Below are 24,832 nucleotides of genomic sequence, written 5' to 3' on the forward strand. Positions count from 1 at the left end.
ACAAACAATGCAACAACTTAAGAACTGTTTAATGAAACAGTTTCAGATGACCGATTTAAATGATATTAAATTGTTCCTTGGCATACGAATTGAAAGAACCAAAGATAAAATAACTTTGGACCAATCAACATATCTACAAAATGTTTTAAACAAATTTTCCATGAGTGATTGCAATCCCTTAAAATCACCTTTCCCAAATAAGTTAAACTATGACGCATTGAATAGTGATGTACAATACAATGCACCCAGTAGACAAGTCATAGGTTGCCTAATGTACGCAATGCTTTGTACGCGTCCTGATCTGTGCGCGGCGGTTAATATTCTAAGTAGATTTCAAAGTAAAGGCAATGAGGAGTTATGGACATGTTTAAAGCATCTTTTAAGATATGTGAAAGGAACTTTAAACCTTAAATTGACTTATCATAAATGTGATTATAAACAGCTAATGACTGGTTATGCGGACTCTGATTGGGGAGGCGATGAAACTGATAGAAAAAGTACAACAGGATATTTATTTCAAATGTTCGATAATTGTACAATTTCGTGGTGCACACGTAAACAAAATACAGTAGCCGTTTCCTCAACAGAAGCCGAATATATGGGTCTATTTGAAGCTGTAAAAGAGGCTATATGGATAAAATCGTTACTTATTAGTGTACACATAAAAGTAACTAAGCCTATACTTATTTATGAAGACAACAATAGTTGCATTAGCATTGCTAATAATCCCACAAATCACAAAAAGTCAAAGCATATTGATATAAAATATCATTTTACCCGTGAACAAATAAACAACAATGTAATAATGCTAGAACACATTTCCACAGGAAACCAACTAGCAGATATATTCACGAAGGCGATTCCAATGACAAAGTTTCATGAACTAAGAGTAAAATTGAATTTAATTTGATTCTATTATAATTGCATAATATAAATGTAAAATGATTGTATAAACTAACAATGTAAAATGATTAAAATGCAATGTTAAGCTTGTATAACAATACTCTTAATTTTGATTAAAAATAGTTTGATTAGAGTGTATATTAAATGTATAAAATACTTGAATTTTTGAGGGGGACTGTTGGTATATTACAAAAATCCAAGTCTACCTTCCATTCATTCATTCATTGTATAAATGCATTCACTCACTCAATCTGTCATTCGTTCAATATGATTACTCTTGCTTCACTTGAATACAGAACGTTGAACAGTCAACACGTATTTTTACTTTGCCGACCCTACCTATACCTATAGTTGTTTATAGTTGGTATTACGTAGAATTAACTTAATGTGTCTTCTTCGTTATCGGCTCGAACAGCGGTAATTAAGATATACTTATAAGGCTAACGGCAAAACAATGCATGTCTCAATTGTATTAAAATACTAGGTATCTATGTAGATTACTGAAATAAACTATATTTGTTATTTTTGTATTTAGGGATTAATGTTCTGGTTAAAGTAGCTTATTCAACCTATTTAGTTCGCGGGGAACGGTCAGAATAAAAAAATCATATATCACAGTACACCTTAAAAAACACGGAAATTCATGCGGTTTTCACTTATCAATAGAGTGATTCTTGAGGAAGGTTATAGGTGTATAAATTGGTAAAACGCATGCGAAGCCGGGGCGGGTCGCTAGTGGTTAGATATAACGATTATCATTTTAGAGCATAATTCGTCATAATAATATAGGTATCGCCGATTCAGTTAAGTTACGACAGATATTTGCTCGCTAAGGCGCTCAAGCAGTAAGCCTTACACAAGCTAGCTAAACCCCTTTGTACACATGACCCGCTGTTTAACCCTTGACTCGGGCTGACGGTGGAGATTGTGGGCCTATCAAATAGGACTTCGAACAAGTATTAACGTGTGTAGACATAGCAAGTTAATATTATAGTAACAAAAGACAAAAAAATCCACACACCTACTTAATTATCGAACTGCTCACAAAATTTCACCAGAATCGGTTAGGAAATGCGGCTTGTAGAGGAGATCCGGGCTTGTAGAACTGAAACAGCATCATTAAGTAAATGTAAATAAGCCTATAACGCGTGCCTATTGTAGATTGTGATAAACACTAATCCGTGCTCTTATTTGCCACCGGCGTTGTATAAAATAGCGGGCGTGTAATGTAGTACGGCAGGCATTGCAAAATAAGCCTGTATCATACCCCTTACTCAAGGATAAGGCCTAATATTAACCAGACAGCCATCTCAAGTGCCAGGTGCCGCTAATTTACAAGAAAATCGGCTCCTTGTGGTGCCCGGGGCAAACATTGGCGAGAGTAAATAGAATAGAAATCTCACAAATTAATTGGTTCCGTGAAATCCTTTGACGCCGTTGAGTAACAAAATTATACAGTCTCATCTCGATAGACACAAACCATGTATATCTACCAACCTACCCATTCCGAATATTAAGATTTGGAGCCAGGAAAAATAATGAATGAAAGTTTAAAATGTAAAACTGTGTAATCTAGGTTAAGATATGCCGTGTAGCTTTAAATTTGTAACAATACATTAATTACATTATCCCCTTTAAATCGGACTTGAAACAACGTAATAAATGTGCCGTAAACAGACGCCTACATACAAAATCGGCAACAATAAACGCAAAACTCAAAATGGTCCGACACAGATAATTTCTTCCCAAAAATTCTGAGGGGCTACCGCGAAAACCAAATTTCGCAAATTGCGGGCGTTTTTCTCTGTCACTCTAATTACGCCTTTATTGGAGTAAAAGAGAAAGATATCCGCAATTTGCGAATTTTGGTTTTCGCGGTAGCCCCTCTGTTCCCAAAATATCGTTACGATTGGTTAACTTTTGAAGGAGGAAAATGTGAAAAAGGAACCTCGATTTCTGAGATTTCCGCTCACGATTTTTCATCTAAGCTGCAGTTGTCCTTATTGCATAAACTTTAGGAGCCGCCCCCATCAGCGCGATGAAGATATTCACCAAAAATTTTCAAATCTGAAAAAGGGGCTAAGCAAGCTTCCTCTTTAAAAAAAGCGGCCAAGTGCGAGTCGGACTCGCCCATGAAGGGTTCCGTATTTAGGCGATTTATGACGTATAAAAAAAAACTACTTACTAGATCTCGTTCAAACCAATTTTCGGTGGAAGTTTACATGGTAATGTACATCATATATTTTTTTTAGTTATATCATTCTCTTATTTTAGAAGTCACAGGGGGGGGGGGGGACACACATTTTACCACTTTGGAAGTGTCTCTCGCGCAAACTATTCAGTTTAGAAAAAAATGATATTAGAAACCTCAATATCATTTTTGAAGACCTATCCATAGATACCCCACACGTATGGGTTTGATGAAAAAAAAATTTTTGAGTTTCAGTTCGAAGTATGGGGAACCCCAAAAATTTATTGTTTTTTTTTCTATTTTTGTGTGAAAATCTTAATGCGGTTCACAGAATACATCTACTTACCAAGTTTCAACAGTATAGTTCTTATAGTTTCGGAGAAAAGTGGCTGTGACATACGGACGGACAGACAGACGGACAGACGGACAGACGGACAGACGGACAGACAGACAGACAGACATGACGAATCTATAAGGGTTCCGTTTTTTGCCATTTGGCTACGGAACCCTAAAAACGCTTGTAACATTTTTCCTGGCTCCACCCCTCTAATCCGCTGAACCCAGTGCCAACAAATTTATACTATTTTCCACAATTTCATTATTTCCATTCACTCGTGAAAGGACCATGACGTCAATGGCGCTGCAAATAAAGTGACAGTAATTATAATTAAAGCCAGTTTAATTAATAAAATTACCGTTCTTTGAAATTTGCCGGCGAATTTTGGAAATATAACAAGATGTTCTTTGATCATGGAAGCAGGAAAGTTTGTCATGGTTAAAGATTGCTATGGAAACATACTCGTAATGATAGCAATGTTAGTTGGGTAGGCTTTCAGATCGAAATGAAACAATCTTGGACGTAATAAAATTTACAGTACATATATGGCGCTAATTTACCGCCCTAGTGCAAATTACTGCACTAGGGCGGTAAATTATCACCATATGTACTGTAATAGTACATTACGATACAAGTGCGTATTACCTTTTCGCACGTCTTTGTACAACGTTTTACAGTAGGTACATATTGGCCCTTTAAATTTTTGACATATGACCCCCTTAACCTCGCCCTAGGGCGGTAAAGTAGCATCATATGTACTGTAAAAATAATTTTATCCCCACTTTATCCTAAAATATATTTTACAGTACCTACATATGGTGCTACTTTCCTGAACTAGTGCGGGAAATAGCACTTTCCGTGCGTATGTCAAATTTTAAAGTGCCATATGTATTGTAAAACGTTGTGCAATACACGTGCGAATAGGTAATTCGCAACTCGTGTCGATTTAAAACACTCCCTTCGGTCGTGTGTTCTCTTTTCTGCACTTGTATCGTAAATAACTATTTTTAAATTTTGTTTTGATTTATATATTGATGCCAAATTGTAGGTACAATACAAGAAAGGTTTCTAGCACTATCGATCACGGAGCAGAGCCTCGGACAGACAGACGGACATCGCGAAAATACGAGTACAAGGGTTCCTAGTTGAGTACGGAACCCTAAAAGATGAGAGAAAATAGCGCCTACTCGTGCCTTATTATATTGCAGTAGGCCAATCAACGGAAACATAGGTACCTTCACAGGAGTCGTGTAATGTCGAAACGAAAAACATCGTCAGAGTTAGACACAAAAGAGGAAATTGGTTCAATTTACTTTTTCTCTGAACTGTAGGGCACAATGCCTCGTTATTCCTACTCCCGACAGATGGCATTTCCGAGTCTGCAAAGTAAACGAATCTATTTTATAGAGGTATTCGTGAGAAAATAGATCTCTTAAGCCATTTTAGATACATCCTAGCAGCGAAAATATACGGGCACGAAAAAATTTAATTTTTACAGGTCTAATTTTTTATTATATTCTAATGAGATATTTATAGTCTTTACAGATAATGTATGTAGGAAATCTAAATACATTCCTCCCGTAAGTTGGTAAATATTTAAAGTAAACAAAAGATTTTTTTTAATAAAAATAAATAGTTCACGAAAAATCCAAAACGCGCCATAATCCTACTATTGTGGTTATTATATCTTGTCGATTCGAAACCCTTAAATACATAATTTAATTACACAAACGGGTCTACCGCGATATAATATCCGCTGGTTACATATACATATCTTCGGACCAGTGCAGTTGTCGTCAAGCTCACCATACATGTTAAAAATAATGTTCACTCGCATCACAAATAAAATTGCAAAGGCATAGATGCCATAAAATTCGAATATAATTATTTTAACAGATCTAATCGTTTATGCGATTTCATTTAACATACTGTATGGTGAGCTTGACGACATGGTGGAGGTGCTGGGATATGAACCGTGATTACCTTTGCCTTAACCATGAATCATTCAAGACTGTTATTTAATTCAAAATGTAAAATAGAACCTATCTACAACTCGAGAGAGCCACATTCTTTTTTATTTTCTTAAGCTAAGCCATCAACAATTCCCTCGGATCACTGTTCACTTGAATGGTTATGTAGCATAATTTCTAAAATCAAATTTCCTAAGTACGAAATTCCTAAAGACAGAACACAGAACATCGAAAATCAAAATGTCTAATGTACGAAATTCTTAAAGATACATGTCCTACGGTTAATCAACCTACTATTTAAATGTCTAAAATACAATACTACTAGTGCACGAAAATACTAACTACATTTTGATTTTCGATGTTCTGTTTTAGGAATTTCGTACTTAGGAAATGTGATTTTAAAAATTATGCTATATAACCCTCTGAATACTGATATACGTTGGTCACAATTTACAGGAGACACATCATTATTCTAATAACACCATAAGAAAGTCGTTGAATTGATCCCAAAGCCAAAATCTCTCCCCGTAGAATATGTTCGCACATAACCTCCTTTTCTAACTATCGTTCGGCGTCTACCCTCTTGTCTTCCCCTAAAAAATCACCATAACCTAGAAGCGGTTATTTAACTTAAACGTGACCGCGAGCGCCATCTACTCCATGACGCTGGCAACTATTAGCCGGTTCGCGATGTTCGCGACAGCAGTGTAAGGATACTGTGAGTATTGTGTGTGTTAATATTTTTATAAACTAATTTCGGGTAGTTCATTGTTGTTTTATTTAAGTATATCTCCGTTGACGTTTGCTGGGACGTCAGTCTTTCCGTGACCATAGCTGGTGCAACTCAGCTGAAATGTTGGAATTTAAGGTAAAAACAATGAAATTATATCGCGGTAGACCCGTTTGTGTAATTAAGTATGTGTACGAAACGCGAGAGTTTAAAGTGTTATATTGCAAACCCTTAAATACGTTCTTAAATATGAGGGAAAGTTTACAGTATCGACGGGATGAACATCAAATGTATATATATATATATATATATATATATATATATATATAGATGTAAAGTCTTGGGGTCTTCATGTAGGACAACGCTACATCCTGTATGGAAGGTTCTTCAAGACCTCAATCGCTTCTCCTACTGGTTGACAGATTTTTGGTCATCACTGTCAATGCGATCAAATGTCAAGCGGACATGTATCGGACCATAGAAGGTAGGATCCTATAGAAGTGGTATACGCGTGCCTCCGTGAGGGACAAAACATACGCAATGCGACGCTATAATTGGTCGAATTTATTTGTTGCCCACCATAACCCATACTAATTAATGGTGGGGAATAAAAAAAATGTGAGACTGTGACAAGGACAAACAATAATAGCGCTTTCGCTGCTACTCCCAGTGAAAGATTTATAAGACTATCCCGTTCGCTCATTTCCCCCACCCAACATGCCTTATCCAGTTACTAAAGTCTATTTCAGTCAGTTACTATACTATAGAGAATACTAGATTCATATATCGGACTGACAGCGATGATCGGAAGCATTATCGGACTTCCACGATCGAATTCGAAGGTCATATCTCTGATCTATTCGACTATCACAGCTTAATGTACTGAATATAAAATTAAACTCGTTGAATAAGATTACAACGCCCTTTATAGTATGGCTATTCCTACAAAAAATCCAAGTAAAAGTAAAATACTCCAATATTTACGTTACCGTGTGCTTTTCAGTTTTAATAAGCACGTTAGTTCCAAGATTGAGGCTGTTAAGTCTCAAGGCTGGCTCGATTCTAGCCAAGGAACTATTATTACGCTACTAAGGCTACGGTTAATGGGTTTCATGGTAGTTGAATTATTGACAACAAGTTAAAAGATAAATTATTTCATTATTTGCAATTATTTATTCTATTAAAGATTAAGGATTAAAATTAAAGGTTTTAGATACGTCTTGGCTAAAACCTTTACCATCATCCAACCACACTAAACATCGTACCATAAACAGGCCCTTGCTTACCCTTTTCAGGATGACTAAATATTATGCTTTGAATATTATACGCCTGGCGAAAATTACAATGCTCCACTGGATTGTTATCAGAACAACAAAGCTGGTGAATAGATAATTGATTAATCGAAGCTTCGAGAAACGTCAGGATGATATTAATGACACTATGATGCTGGATCTAAAGACGGATAATAGCTCAACTAATAGTTTTTAAAGCGGCTATGCCGCCATTGTGATTTACCGTTTCGCTATGTCATTTCCAAGCCGAAATTCAGCTCAGCGAAGACGTTAGATTCCTTAATGTTTTTCGTGTAAACTATCTTTTAAAATGTATGTAAGTTTGTGATATAAAAACAGACAGAAAAACTGCGCCTCATCATGATATGATAAATATTATATCTAACAAAGAAACGTTTGCTAGTTTATAATATATTAAAAATAAATAAGGAATAGAATTAAAACATAATTCTTTCGTACTGTACGTGTCTAAAGTAAAAACCAGGCACCTATAAAAAACATCCAATAAGCGCTGTGTAAGGTGCTATTAATAAAAGAAAGAACCAACTAGGTAATATTTGACGCAAAATAAATACGAGTATAAATAAACATTACGAGTAGATAATGAAATCGGGTCAAACACGTCTAAAGACACCTTTTTAACGTGAAGAGCTTTCTTGACCTGATTGCCACGCGGATCATAATGAGTGCGATAGATGCCTACACAGTTTGACTCAAATAATTATGTTAAAGGCATTCCAAAATTGAAGCGCTTTCCTTGTGACAAATTGTACAAGTTAGCTTTAGTCGCACCTGGGCAAGCGAGAAATATGCACGTGCTAACGAGCTCCCCTCACCGAAAGAGACAAGCTCATGTTAACAACGACTATGAAAAAGATGAATGGAATGCGAAAATTAATAATAAATAATAAATAACAGTGTTCCTCGTAGCCCTCGTGGGTATAGAAATAAATATGGAAGTACATATTCTTTGTGCTTCTTATGTATGAGTATAACCTATATCTTATACCTTTAAACGAGCAATTCTTGCATATTTATTTATATATATATTTCGGGGATCTCGTTAACGGCTCTAACGATTTCGATGAAATTTGGTATAAGTATGGGGGTTTTCGGGGGCGAAAAATCGATCTAGCTAGGTCTTATCACTGGGAAAATGCTAATTTTTGAGATTTTATATGTTTTCCGAGCAAAACTCGGTCTCCCAGATATTATAATTATATATATATGGCTAGCCCCCCTCCCCCCTACTCTCTGGTATGTCGAAGAAAGCACTACCAATAACGAGCCATAAGACGTTATATTAAATGACAAAGTGTACAATAACATTAGAAAACTAAGGGATTCAAATCGAAGGTCATTGGCGTGGTTTTTAATATGATTTTCTTCTAACACGTTATAAAAACCGGTCGCAGAATCACGATCAATCGAAGCTTAAAAGGAAAATCCTACATTATTAAAATGACTGCTTTAGCAATCACAGCCAGTTTTCCTTTATTTTAATATTATTCTGAATTCATTCATTCCATCAATAATTCGACAATGTGAACGATTTTCATTTCAAATCTTGCAATTATTGAAAATTGAACTGCCTCTGTCAGTTTACAGCAATATTACTGAAAATTGTATGACAAAATAAAAATACAAATATTTTTATTAAATGAGACAGAGGAAATCAGGATACAATGAAGTTGTAAAGTGGCTCACTCAATGAATATATTACCATTTTCTTCTTCTTCTTCCTCGCGTTGTCCCGGCATTTTGGCCACGGCTCATGGGAGCCTGGGGTCCGCTTGGCAACTAATCCCAGGAATTGGCGTAGGCACTAGTTTTTACGAAAGCGACTGCCATCTGACCTTCTAACCCAGAGGGTAAACTAGGCCTTATTGGGATTAGTCCGGTTTCCTCACGATGTTTTCCTTCACCGAAAAGCGACTGGTAAATATCAAATGATATTTCGTACATAAGTTCCGAAAAACTCATTGGTACGAGCCGGGGTTTGAACCCGCGACCTCCGGATTGCAAGTCGCACGCTCTTACCGCTAGACCACCAGCGCTTCTTTTTCATATTACCATTTTCTTCATTTTAGAATTATCAACAACAATGAAGTGAATTCATGAAGTGGAACAAAACAAGCTTCCGATGAACTCTTAGCTAAAACAAAGACTCTTAGGCAATACAAAATGCATACAATATCTATATTGATATATTAAAATATTCATATAATATGTAGGTACATATATGCATGAGGGCGATTCTAACTTTATTATCTTGTTTTTAAACGGTGTTATGGATAATATGATAGGTAATCGTGACATTATTTATACCTAACTATATACTTAACTAGCTGTTGCCCGCGACTTCGTACGCGTGGATTTGTATATTCATATTCATAATCATAATCATATTCATATTTTATTGATAACGTTAATTACATGTTAGGAGTAAGTACATAAAATAAAATTACATTTCACTAAATGTAAACATACTTATCAACAAATAAAAGCAGAACAGAAATACATATGTCGTGTCGATCATAATTATAAACTTAAAACTAAAATATGTAATTCCATGTTTCGTTAAATAATTTTAAATAGTTACATTAAGGCTTTCTAATAATCCATATTCAAATATCTAAATTAAAAATAACATTTTACAGTGAAAGTAATGTCCCATCATGGTCCCATCGAAACAGTGATAACGTGTTGAACAGTCTGACGCCTAAAACACCAAGGGATTTCTTAGCTTTAGCGGTAGTATGGGCCGGTACCAGAATGAGACTTCCACCGCGCGTGCTTCTACCCGACTGCTGCTCACGGGTTTTATAAGAGCTTAGATTGCTTCTTACGTACTTACACGTACTTATTGTTACGTACTTATTGGTGGTTATAAATTCTACATTAGCTTAGAACATAATGCAGCAAAAGATAGCAGAAGGGACGGTTAATCATTTGTTAATTATTATACAACGCATGAGATTTGTCTTTCACAACCTGGCTACGAAGTTTCAAGCCCCTAACTGAATAAAATTGTTCTCGATATAATCTCTCTCTCAACCCCCAGAAGATTTTCAAGTCCACTATTTAATAAAACCTACTACCTAACTACCTATGTATTTACGAAGTTTGAAGTTCCTAGCTTTAAATAAAATTTGAACCCTCTACCAACTCTCAACCCCTGTTTAAACTTTTAGGGGATGAATTTTTAAAAACGCTGAAATTACTTTTCTTGTATTGTAATAATATGCCTTTATACAACGATTCAAGTCCCGCACTCAAGTAAATATTTGGGTTCCATACAAATTTTTGACCCCCTTCACCACCTTGGGGGATGAATTATCGAAGACTCTGAAATTAGTTTTCTTTTCTCTTAATAAAATATTTTTTTACGAAACTTCAAGTTCCTAGCTTTAAATAAAATTATAACCTATACAATCTTTCAACCCCTTTTTAACCCTGTTATGGGATGAATTTTTAAAAACGCTGAAATTCGTTTTCTTGTGTTCTAATAATATGGCTTTATACAAAGATTTAAGTCCCGCACTCTCAAAAATATTTGATCTCCATATCTTTATTTGATCTTTTTCACCACCTTGGGGGATGAATTTTCGAAAACCCTGAAATTAGTTTTCTTATTTTTTTATATAATACATTTTTACAAAGTTTCAAATTCCTAGCTTAAAATAAATCTTGAACCCCATACAACCTTTCATCCCCTTTTTAACCCTTTTAAGGGATGAATTTTTAAAAACGCTGAAATTACTTTTCCTGAGTTCTAATAATATGGCTTTATACAAAGACTCAAGTCCCACACCCTCAATAATATTTGATCTCCGTACAAACTTTCAACCCCTTATTCACCACCTCGGGGGATGAATTTTTAAAAACGCTGAAATTAGTTTTCTTGTTTTTTAATTTAATACCTTTTGGCAAAGTTTCAAGGTCCTAGCTTAAAATAAAATTTGCACCCCAAGACAAAGTTTCATCCCCTTTTTTACCCCCTTAGGGGTTTAATTTCCTAAAACGTCGCAATTACTTTGTTTTGTAATCGGCTACTATGCCTTTCTAAGAAGTTTCAACGCATTTGTAATGGATTCAAACTTTCAACCCCTTTTTAACCCTGTTAGGGGATGAATTTTCAAAAACGCTGAAATTACTTTTCCTGTCTTATACTAATATACCCATATACAAAGTTTCAAGTCCCACACTCACAGAAATATTTGACCTCCATACAAACTTTCAACCCCTTTTTCACCACCTTGGGGGATGAATTTTCGAAAACGCTGAAATAAGTATTCTTGTTTTTTAATATAATACATATTCACAAAGTTTCAAATTCCTAGCTTAAACTAAAACTTGAACCCCATACAACCTTTCATCCCCTTTTTAATCCCCTTAGGGGTTGAATTTTTCAAAATCGCTTCTTATCTCTTGTACACTTTACAAATTCAACCTAGTGTGCAAATTTCAACTTTCTAGCTTTTGTAGTTTCGGCTCTGCGTTGATGAATCAGTCAGTCAGTCAGTCAGTCAGGACACTTGCATTTATATATATATACTAGATTTTGCCCTGTGCGCGGGGCCCGAGGGCCCCGCGGTGTGCGTACTGTTTGTTGTTGTTGTTGTTGTGTAGTTGGTGCTGTTGTTGGTGCTGTAGTAATTTGTTTTCCAAAGGGAAAAAGAAATAAAGTTGTACTTTTGCTAGAAAGAAAAGATCCGCATGCGAGCACTTCATTCCCGCAGCTCGTTTTTTTTAATTTTTTCAAGTTTGTCCTAGCGCGCAAAAATTTTGCGCCCGGAAACTCGGGGTCCCCTAGATTCCTATGAAGAAAAAAAATTTTGAAAAATGTTTCAATTGCGGAAAATCTGGTCACTTTTATTTTGTATGGCAACTTTTAAACGGTGCCAGATAGGTGGGGGGTGCTCGACCAAATGTCATAGAGGGCCTCGAGGGAAATAAAACTGCATTTAAAAAAATTCAAAATGGCCGACTTTTTTTTCTTAATTTTTTCAAGCTGGTCCGAGCGCGCCGAGATTTGGCACGGCGGGAGATAGAGGCCTCTAGATTCCTATGAAAAAAATTTTTTTTCGAAAAGTCCCAAGATGGCGGAAAAATGGTAATTATTTTTTTGTATGGCAGCTCTTAAACGGTGCGAGATGGGTGGGGGGTGCTCGACCAAATGTCATAGAGGGCCCCGAGACAAAACAAACTGCATTAAAAAAAATTCAAAATGGTCGACTTTTTTTTTTTTTTTTTTTCAAGTTGGTCCGAGCGCACTGAGATTTAGCATGCGGCGAGCCTGGGGGCCCAAGATTACTATGTAAAAAATTTTTTTTGGAAAAAGTCCAAAACGGCGCGGACACTGGCAAAAGTCAAATTTCCAAGTAGGTTAAGCGAGCCCGAAGGGCGAGCTTCAGGCCGGGAGGCCGAAAGCCGACCCCGCGGAGGGCCGTCAAGCCCGGAGCTTCACCCCGAACTTCCAAGCGTGCCTCACCCCCAGTAATTTTGGGCGAGGCCGAAGGCCGAGCTGCGGGAATGACGAACAAAGCAAAATCCTATACAAAAAGTGTGTTAAGCGAGCCCGAAGGGCGAGCTTCAGGCCGGGAGGCCGAAGGCCGACCCCGGCGGAGGGCCGAAGGAGGGCCTTCGGCCCGCCGTTTCGCTTGTCTAAGCCACTTTTACTATTGGGTCGTGTTTGAGCTCCAACTTCCCCCTCTCGTGTGACGCTTGGGCCTTCGGCCCTACGCGGAGCTCGGCCTTCGGCCTTCGCGAGCCTCGACGCTTCGCCGCCGGGCCTTCGGCCCGACGGCTCGCTTATCAACACAGTTGACTTGGTAGAACGCTTGGAAGCACTTCATTCACGCAGCTCGGCCTTCGGCCTCGCTTTAAATTACTGGGGGTCGCACGCTTGGGGGTCTGGGTGAAGGCTCCGGGCCTTCGGCCCTCCGCCGGGGTCGGCCTTCGGCCTCCCGGCCTGAAGCTCGCCCTTCGGGCTCGCTTAACACACTTTTTGTATAGGATTTTGCTTTGTTCGTCATTCCCGCAGCTCGGCCTTCGGCCTCGCCCAAAATTACTGGGGGTGAGGCACGCTTGGAAGTTCGGGGTGAAGCTCCGGGCTTGACGGCCCTCCGCGGGGTCGGCTTTCGGCCTCCCGGCCTGAAGCTCGCCCTTCGGGCTCGCTTAACCTACTTGGAAATTTGACTTTTGCCAGTGTCCGCGCCGTTTTGGACTTTTTCCAAAAAAAATTTTTTACATAGTAATCTTGGGCCCCCAGGCTCGCCGCATGCTAAATCTCAGTGCGCTCGGACCAACTTGAAAAAAAAAAAAAAAAAAAGTCGACCATTTTGAATTTTTTTTAATGCAGTTTGTTTTGTCTCGGGGCCCTCTATGACATTTGGTCGAGCACCCCCCACCCATCTCGCACCGTTTAAGAGCTGCCATACAAAAAAATAATTACCATTTTTCCGCCATCTTGGGACTTTTCGAAAAAAAATTTTTTTCATAGGAATCTAGAGGCCTCTATCTCCCGCCGTGCCAAATCTCGGCGCGCTCGGACCAGCTTGAAAAAATTAAGAAAAAAAAGTCGGCCATTTTGAATTTTTTTAAATGCAGTTTTATTTCCCTCGAGGCCCTCTATGACATTTGGTCGAGCACCCCCCACCTATCTGGCACCGTTTAAAAGTTGCCATACAAAATAAAAGTGACCAGATTTTCCGCAATTGAAACATTTTTCAAAATTTTTTTTCTTCATAGGAATCTAGGGGACCCCGAGTTTCCGGGCGCAAAATTTTTGCGCGCTAGGACAAACTTGAAAAAATTAAAAAAAAAAAGTAGTCCCGTTTGAAAAAAAAATGGCGGCTTCAAAAACTGCCAGGGTCCCTCTATGACATTTGGTCGAGCACCCCCCACCTAGGTCTCACCGTTTGGCCGGGCCGTCAAACATTTTTCTGACCGAGAGCGGTAGACCAAATGTCAGATTTTTCTGGAGGTCACCGAGCCGCCCTCTATACGACCGTACCATAGTCAAATACCCCCCGAACCCCATTCCGGGAGATCAATTGATCATCAGTCAGTCGTGTTGCAGCTTTATATATATATCATATATATAAGAACGTGAGCCTCATAACTTTAGTGACCACGTGTCTGATTTAAAGATGTATATAAAATAAATTTAGTCCAAGCCATTGCTCGTCTAAGAAGTTTTTGTAAAGCGTATGTCAGAAGCAATGTTATAATCTATATATATAAATGCAAGTGTCCTGACTGACTGACTGACTGACTGACTGACTGACTGACTGACTGATTCATCAACGCAGAGCCGAAACTACAAAAGCTAGAAAGTTGAAATTTGGACACGAGGTTGCATTTGTAAAGTGTACAAGAGATAAGAAGCGATTTTAAAAAATTCAACCCCTAAGGGGGTTAAAAAGGGGATGACAGGTTGTATGGGGTTCAAGTTTTAGTTTAAGCTAGGAATTTGCAACTTTGTGAAAATGTATTATATTAAAAAACAAGAAAACTAATTTCAGCGTTTTCGAAAATTCATCCCCCAAGGTGGTGAAAAAGGGGTTGAAAGTTTGTATGGAGATCAAATATTTTTGTGAGTGTGGGACTTGAAACTTTGTATATGGGTATATTATTATAAGACAGGAAAAGTAATTTCAGCGTTTTTGAAAATTCATCCCCTAACAGGGTTAAAAAGGGGTTGAAAGTTTGAATCCATTACAAATGCGTTGAAACTTCTTAGAAAGGCATAATAGCCGATTACGAAACAAAGTAATTGCGACGTTTTAGGAAATTCAACCCCTAAGGGGGTAAAAAAGGGGATGAAACTTTGTCTTGGGGTGCAAATTTTATTTTAAGCTAGGACCTTGAAACTTTGCAAAAAGGTATTAAATTAAAAAACAAGAAAACTAATTTCAGCGTTTTTAAAAATTCATCCCCCGAGGTGGTGAAAAAGGGGTTGAAAGTTTGTACGGAGATCAAATATTATTGAGGGTGCGGGACTTGAGTCTTTGTATAAAGCCATATTATTAGAACTCAAGAAAAGTAATTTCAGCGTTTTTGAGATTTCATCCCTTAAAAGGGTTAAAAAGGGGATGAAAGGTTGTATGGGGTTCAAGATTTATTTTAAGCTAGGAATTTGAAACTTTGTGAAAATATATTATATAAAAAAATAAGAAAACTAATTTCAGCGTTTTCGAAAATTCATCCCCCAAGGTGGTGAAAAAGGGGTTGAATGTTTGTATGGAGATCAAATATTTTTGTGAGTGTGGGACTTGAAACTTTGCATATGGGTATATTATTATAAGACAGGAAAAGTAATTTCAGCGTTTTTGAAACTTCATCCCCTAACAGGGTTAAAAGTTTGAATCCATTACAAATGCTTTGAAACTTCTTAGAAAGGCATAATAGCCGATTACAAAATAAAGTAATTGCGACGTTTTAGGAAATTCAACCCCTAAGGGGGTAAAAAAGGGGATGAAACTTTGTCTTGGGGTGCAAATTTTATTTTAAGCTAGGACCTTGAAACTTTGCAAAAAGGTATTAAATTAAAAAACAAGAAAACTAATTTCAGCGTTTTTAAAAATTCATCCCCCGAGGTGGTGAAAAAGGGGTTGAAAGTTTGTACGGAGATCAAATATTATTGAGAGTGCGGGACTTGAGTCTTTGTATAAAGCCATATTATTAGAACTCAAGAAAAGTAATTTCAGCGTTTTCAAAGATTCATCCCTTAAAATGGTTAAAAAGGGGTTAAAAGATTGTATAGGGTTTAAACTTTATACCATATAGAAAATAGTTTACCTACGACGAGACGATGGGTCTTGTAATCTATATATATATAAATGCACGACTGACTGACTGACTGACTGATTCATCAACGCAGAGCCGAAACTACAAAAGCTAGAAAGTTGAAATTTGCACACTAGGTTGAATTTATAAAGTGTACAAGAGATAAGAAGCGATTTTGAAAAATTCAACCCCTAAGGGGGTTGAAAAGGGGATGAAAGGTTGTATGGTGTGCAAGTTTTATTTTAAGCTAGGAATTTGAAACTTTGTAAAAATGTACTATATTAAAAAACAAGAAAACTAATTTCTGCGTTTTCGAAAATTCATCCCCCAAGGTGGTGAAAAAGGGGTTGAAAGTTTGTATGGAGATCAAATATTTTTGTGAGTATTGGACTTGAAACTTTGTATATGGGGATATTATTATAAGACGGGAAAAGTAATTTCAGCGTTTTTGAAAATTCATCCCCTAACAGGATTAAAAAGGGGTTGAAAGTTTGAATCCATTACAAATGCTTTGAAACTTCTTAGAAAGGCATAATAGCCGATGACAAAAAAAAGTAATTGCGACGTTTTAGGTAATTCAACCCCTAAGGGGGTAAAAAAGGGGATGAAACTTAGTCCTGGGGTGCAAATTTTATTTTAAGCTAGGACCTTGAAACTTCGTAAAAAGGTATTAAATTAAAAAACAAGAAAACTAATTTCAGCGTTTTTAAAAATTCATCCCCCAAGGTGGTAAAAAAGGGGTTGAAAATTTGTACGGAGATCAAATATTTTTGAGAGTGCGGGACTTGAATCTTTGTATTTGGGGATATTATTAAAATACAGGAAAAGTAATTTCAGCGTTTTGTAAAATTCATCCCCTAACAGGGTTAAACAGGGGTTGAAAGTTTGAATCCATTACAAATGCTTTGAAACTTCTTAGAAAGGCATAATAGCCGATTACAAAAAAAAGTAATTGAAACGTTTTTGGAAATTCAACCCCTAAGGGGGTTAAAAAGGGGATGAAAGTTCGTCATAGGGTGCAAATTTTATTTTAAGCTAGGAACTTGAAACTTTGCAAAAAGATATTAAATTAAAATACAAGAAAACCAATTTCAGCGTTTTTAAAAATTCATCCCCGAAGGTGGTAAAACATGGGATTGAAAATTTGTACGGATATCAAATATTTTTGAGAGTGCGGGACTTGAATCTTTGTATTTGATGATATTATTAGAAGACAGGACAAGTTATTTCAGTGTTTTGTAAAATTAATCCCCTAACAGGGTTAAAAAGGGGTTGAAAATTTGTATGAAGTTCAAATTTTATTTTAAGCTAGGAACTTGAAACTTCGTAAAAATATATGTTATTAAAATACAAGAAAACTAATTTCAGCGTTTTTGAATATTCATCCCCTAAAGTGGTGAAAAAGGGGTCGAAAGTTTGTAAGGATATCAAACATTTTTTCGAACGCAGGACTTGAGTCTTTGTATTTGGGGATATTATTAAAATACAGGAAAAGTAATTTCAGCGTTTTGTAAAATTCATCCTCTAACAGGGTTAAACAGGGGTTGAAAGTTTGAATCCATTACAAATGCTTTGAAACTTCTTAGAAAGGCATAATAGCCGATTACAAAAAAAAGTAATTGCAACGTTTTTGGAAATTCAACCCCTAAGGGGGTTAAAAAGGGGATGAAAGTTCGTCTTAGGGTGCAAATTTTATTTAAAGCTAGGAACTTGAAACTTCGTAAATAGGTAGTTAGGTAGTAGGTTTTATTAAATAGAGGACATGAAAATCTTCTAAGGGGGTTTAGAGGGATTACATCGAGGATAATTTTATTCAGTTAGGGGCTTGAAACTTCGTAGGTTGTGAAAGAAAAGTCTCATGCGTTGTATAATATTAATAATTAAGAAATGATTAACCGTCCTACCGCAATCTCTTGCTGCATAATGTTCTAAGCTAATGTAGAATATATAACCACCAATATACAAATCCACGCGTACGAAGTCGCGGGCAACAGCTAGTAATGCTATAAGTAAATCAGACTTTAAATAATAATGTTTTTAGATGACATATAGTGACAAATTGAACATTCTAATCGCTGCAGTACCTAATACGGCTACGAACGTCACTCTTATTATCAAGGATATTGACAGTGACAGCGGGTGTACTTCCGTTAGGGCCAAATTTCACTTCCCAACAAGTCAGTTTTGGCGAAAAGTACCTATTTGGCCCAGGCGGAACGGTTTCTGTCCCAAGATTCCATTCCATATCAGTTTTATAAACACACGCGTAGTTGCTCCAGATTAAACTGTCAATTCCAATCAGCAGAAGGGCCTTCCATAATATTTATGTGTAATGCAAAAAGGTGAAAATCTCAATAAAACATTCCGTATTTTTGGTAAATATTAACGTATGTTACAACACAATACAAATAATCTTCTCGCTCATGCTCAACTCCCGGAAAAGTAAAACATTGGAGAAAATACACGCAAAGAGCAAACAACAAGAAACTCTTTCCGGGATCCTCTTACAGCGTATATTAACGTGTTCTACAATTACCTCGGCAAAATGACATGACATCAAAGAAAAGTTAAAAATTCTCACTTACATTTTTGCTTTGCCAGCAAGGCAATTAGCCTCTTGCTAAATTTTGCGTCGCCTTAATGAATCTTAAGATAAACTCAGTTAGGTAGGTATATAGGATTTAATTAAAGTACTTGGGGGACTTTGAAATAGACATCAATTAGATATCTTTTAGACATCACCAAGATACGATAACGATATGTTTAAGATCTAACCTGTCAAATATGTCATTTCCGCGATTCTGGAGATACTCTTGAACGATTTCCACAAGACATGAAAAGAGATCCAATTCACATCTAATAGATATCTAACTCTGTCTAACGTAAAAGTGATATTGGTTGCCCGAATTGCGCTGCTAAAGAGAACTAGTTGATATCTGAACTATAATAAATTAATAGATGTATGTATACTTATCGCTACTTTACTGCTGCTGTAATTAATGCTTATTGCCCTTATAGGGTGGTTGACTGTCAGGTCAAATCAAGTTCTTTTTTTTTTCTCTAACTGTCGGAACGGCTAGATACTAGTGTATATGGAACGCACACACGACGTCACGTTCAAATTAACTTCTCCTTCTACATTTAGTTATAATTAAACATATATATATTTATACAGTCAACAACCCTATTGGACTTATGTGCTTATTGTGTCTTTTTCTTTTTCCTTGTTTGTTTTATTTTGTTACTGTGTTTTGCAACAATAAATGACTTTTTATTTTATAACGTATTTAGAATGGATCTAGTACGAGTCGTCTCTTGTGAATATCTTGAAGTTCGAATACGACAGTTGGTATTTTTGTCGAAATCATAAAACTTAAAGGATCATACCTCGAACATCTTTTCCAAAATAATAATAAACTGACGTGATTTATATTTCTTATTCGATAGTTCTATTTATTAATGTTATTAATGAATACACAATTTTATTACACCTTAATATTTATATTTATTATTAGTGCATCTTCTTCTTCCTCGCGATGTCCCGGCATTTTGGCCACGGCTCATGGGAGCCTGGGGTCCGCTTGGCAACTAATCCCAGGAATTGGCGTAGGCACTAGTCTTTACGAAAGCGACTGCCATCTGACCTTCCAACCCAGAGGGTAAACTAGACCTTATTGAGATTAGTCCGGTTTCCTCACGATGTTTTCCTTCACCGAAAAGCGACTGGTAAATATCAAACGATATTTCGTACATAAGTTTCGAAAAACTCATTGGTACGAGCCGGGGTTTGAACCCGCGACCTCCGGATTGCAAGTCGCACGCTCTTACCGCGAGGCCGAAAATTTATTATAGTGCATAAGAAAAATTATAACAACCCATTTCAATTGAACCCATCCAAGGTAATTAATAAGTTCGAGCCGCTATGTGACTCTATGTTATTCTCGTAGTAATATACCTACTCTGATTTTTACAGGCTGCCAACGTGGCAACGCAGCGAGCGTTATGGGCACTCTTTGGCGTCGGGAGCAGTACGGGGCGGGCTATAGCAGGTAGGTATTATACATGTTTAGTGTTAATTTAAGTTTATATGTACCTATTTACGTTTATATTTATTTATGTTTAGATAACTTTAGGTTTAGACAATGTTCAATTGTTTTTTTTATGTTCAACATAGGGAACAAATCGAATCATTTTCATAAAGTGGTCACAAAACTATTTATAAATAGTAAATTGAAATAGATGTCAATATAAGTACTAAAAACGCGGCCAAGTGCGAGTCGGACTCGCCCATAAAGGGTTCCGTATTTAAGGGATTTATGACGTATTAAAAAAAAACCGGCCAAGTGCGAGTCGGACTCGCGCATGGAGGGTTCCGCACCATCAACAAAAAATAGAGCAAAACAAGCAAAAAAACGGTCACCCATCCAAGTACTGACCCCGCCTGACGTTGCTTAACTTCGGTCAAAAATCACGTTTGTTGTATGGGAGCCCCACTTAAATCTTTATTTTATTCTGTTTTTAGTTTTTGTTGTTATAGCGGCAACAGAAATACGTCATCTGTGAAAATTTCAACTGTCTAGCTATCACGGTTCGTGAGATACAGCCTGGTGACAGACGGACGGACGGACGGACGGACGGACGGACAGCGGAGTCATAGTAATAGGGTCCCGTTTTTACCCTTTGGGTACGGAACCCTAAAAAACTACTTACTAGATCTCGTTCAAACCAATTTTCGGTGGAAGTTTGCATGGTAATGTACATCATAATTTTTTTTTAGTTTTATCATTATTTTATTTTAGAAGTTACAGGGGGGGGGACACACATTTTACCACTTTGGAAGTGTCTCTCGCGCAAACTATTCAGTTTAGAAAAAAAATACATTAGAAACCTCAATATCGTTTTTGAAGACCTATCCATAGATACCCCACACGTATGGGTTTGATGAAAAAAAATTTTTTGAGTTTCAGTTCTAAGTATGGGGGAACCCCCAAAATTTATTGTTTTTTTTTTTCTATTTTTGTGTGAAAATCTGAATGCGGTTCACAGAATACATCTAGTTACCAAGTTTCAACAGTATAGTTCTTATAGTTTCGGAAAAAAGTGGCTGTGACATACGGACAGACAGACGGACAGATAGACAGACATGACGAATCCATAAGGATTCCGTTTTTTGCCATTTGGCTACGGAACCCTAAAAAGTGACCAGCGTCTTCAGCTTAGGCCGGATTTACACTTGTAAGTTTTACTTACGTAAGTAGGGACACAGCTATACCACAGAATGAGAGATGAATATCGTTATCTCATTCTAACAAATAGCTTTGTCCCTACTTACGTAATTGTAAAACTTACAGGTGTAAAGGCGGCCTTACGCAACTAACGCCTTTATCACATACAGCACCCGGCCACAGTGTCATCCGCCCCAAATTTTCTAGTACATATGGCACCGTGAGATTGGGAACCCGTTAGTTTACAATCTAACGTAGGATAGGTTAGTTTATAATCTCCCTACCGTCAGTTTATTATCTCGCCAGTTAAATTATAAACGGACGGTAGGGTGATTATAAACTGACCTAACCTACGTTAGATTGTAAACTAACGGGTTCACAATCTTACGGTGTCATATGCAATCTTTGATCTTTGTGTTTTTAGGGTTCCGTAGCCAAATGGCAAAAAACGGAACCCTTATAGATTCGTCATGTCTGTCTGTCTGTCTGTCCGTCTGTCCGTGTATGTCACAGTCACTTTTCTCCGAAACTATAAGAACTATACTGTTGAAACTTGGTAAGTAGATGTATTCTGTGAACCGTATTAAGATTTTCACACAAAAATAGAAAAAAAAACAATAAATTTTTGGGGTTCCCTATACTTAGAACTGAAACTCAATTTTTTTTTTTCATCAAACCTATACGTGTGGGGTATCTATGGATAGGTCTTCAAAAATGATATTGAGGTTTCTAATATCATTTTTTTCTAAACTGAATAGTTTGCGCGAGAGACACTTCCAAAGTGGTAAAATGTGTGTCCCCCCCCCCCTGTAACTTCTAAAATAACAGAATGATAAAACTAAAAAAAATATATGATGTACATTACCGTGTAAACTTCCACCGAAAATTGGTTTGAACGAGATCTAGTAAGTAGTTTTTTTTAATACGTCATAAATCGCCTAAATACGGAACCCTTCATGGGCGAGTCCGACTCGCACTTGGCCGCTTTTTTTATGTAATTTATTTACTTAATTTTACTCTGATATATGATCAATTGATAACTATCTTGATGTGTCTTTTACTTGAAAAACACATTTTAAAAATAAGTTACGGTAAATATGTAACAATTATGAATTTAATACGATCTTTTATAGTCTTCTGCTTTCATAAGTAATAGTTATTGATTTTTAAAGTGTTTTTCAATTAAAAGACATGTCAAAATCGCTTACCTTCTTTCAAGTTCTTTCTAATGTTAAACAAACGAACTATAACCAACAAAAATACGCTCTAGAACACAATTTCTTGTAGTTATCAGAATTTTAGAAAAACATTCTTTTAATATATTAAAGAAGGCTCCTTGTCAATAAGCTTTTCTTGACAGGGGACAAACACCGCAGACCTAATGCCCGGAAAAACGTGGATCGAGAACTTTGGGATCCAATCAACGCGGAAGTATCTTTGACAAAACATTGCGTCGGAAAACTGACTGCCGTATCGTATTCGAACTTCAAGATATTCACAAGAGACGACACGTACTAGATCTATTCTAGATACGTTATAGTTTAGATCTCAACTAGTTCTCTTTTGCAGCGCAATTCGGGCAACTAATGTCACTTTTACGATAGATCGTGTTAGATATCTATGGCTACAAATATAATGACCACCAAAAAAACTTTGGTACCCTAAATAAAAAAATCTCATTCACCAAATAAAATTACTGAACACCAAAAAAATAAGGTCTAAAAGTACAAAACTACCACCTGTTTTTAACACAACTACCCTGCAAATTGTATTCAAATACCAAAAATCATGAATGATCACCAAATATAATGAATGATCACCAAATCTTGAAGACCAAATTAATGCAATATTCTCACCTAAATAAACCACTATGATTACTAAAAATGTATACGTATTACCAAATAAAGTAAAGTGATGCCAAAATTATTAGCCCCTCCGGCTCAATCCCCCGTAAACCGCACCGCACGCGCCGCGCACGCCCGATGCTCGATCCAATCCTCAATTTAGTCACGCGCGACCCTCACAGAAAAGAAAGCCACTAGAATAATGGGTTACGTTAGGTTAGAACTGCGTTACAGAAACAAAATGCTACTAGAATGGTGGGTTAGGTTAGGTTAGAACTGCGATCCTCACAGAATCGAACCGCTGATAGCAGATAAGTGGGTTAGGTTAGGTTAGAACTGAGACCCTTACATAAATAAAATGTTACTAGAAAAGTGGGTTAGGTTAGGTTAGAACTGCGACCCTTACAGAAACGAAATGCTACTAGAAAAGTGGGTTAGGTTAGGTTAGAACTGCGACCCTTACAGAAACGAAATGCTACTATAAAAGTGGGTTAGGTTAGGTTAGAACTGCGACTCTTACATAAATAAAATGCTACTAGAAAAGTGGGTTAGGTTAGGTTAGAACTGCGACTCTCACAGAACCGAACTGCTATCATGTAAGTGGGTTAGGTTAGAACTGCCACCCTTACAGAAACGAGTGCTACAAGAAAAATGGGTTAGGTTAGGTTAGAACTGCGACCCTTACAGAAACGAAATGCTACTAGAAAAGTGAGTTAGGTTAGAACTACGATCCTCACAGAACCGAACTGCTATCAGAGAAGTGGGTTAGGTTAGGTTAGAACTGCGACCCTTACAGAACCGAACTGCTATCATGTAAGTGGGTTAGGTTAGAACTGCGACCCTTACAGAAATGAGTGCTACAAGAAAAATGGGTTAGGTTAGGTAAGAACTGCGACCCTTACAGAAACGAAATGCTACTAGAAAAGTGGGTTAGGTTAGGTTAGAACTGCGACTCTCACAGAACTGAACTGCTATCATGTAAGTGGGTTAGGTTAGGTTAGAACTGCGACCCTTACAGAAACAAAATGCTACTAGAAAAGTGGGTTAGGTTAGGTTAGAACTGCGACTCTCACAGAACCGAACTGCTATCAGGTAAGTGGGTTAGGTTAGGTTAGAACTGCGACCCTTACAGAAACAAAATGCTACTAGAAAAGTGGGTCAGGTTAGGTTAGAACTGCGACCCTTACATAAATAAAATGCTACTAGAAAAGTGGATTAGGTTAGGTTAGAACTGCTACTCTCATAGAACCGAACTGCTATCATGTAAGTGGGTTAGGTTAGGTTAGAACTGCGACCCTTAGAGAATCGAAATTCTACAAGAAAGGTAGGTTAGGTTAGGTTAGAACTGCGACCCTTACAGAAACGAAATGCTACTATAAAAGTGGGTTAGGTTACGTTAGAACTGCGATCCTCACAGAACCGAACCGCTATCAGATAAGTGGGTTAGGTTAGGTTAGAACTGCGACCCTTACAGAAATGAAATGCTACTAAAAAGAAGGTTAGGTTAGGTTTGATTTGCGACCCTTACAGAAATGAAATGCTTCTAG

At 37.1% G+C, this 24,832-nt stretch overlaps 1 protein-coding gene across 1 annotated transcript in view; it reads right to left on the reverse strand.

Annotated features, from left to right (window-relative positions):
- Nucleotides 1–24,832, reverse strand: part of LOC134663109 (metabotropic glycine receptor) — a 130,525-nt gene that overhangs the window by 72,077 nt on the left and 33,616 nt on the right. The window lies entirely within an intron of this gene.

This window comes from Cydia amplana, chromosome 4 (genome assembly GCF_948474715.1).
Source record: "Cydia amplana chromosome 4, ilCydAmpl1.1, whole genome shotgun sequence".
NCBI lineage: Eukaryota > Metazoa > Arthropoda > Insecta > Lepidoptera > Tortricidae > Cydia > Cydia amplana.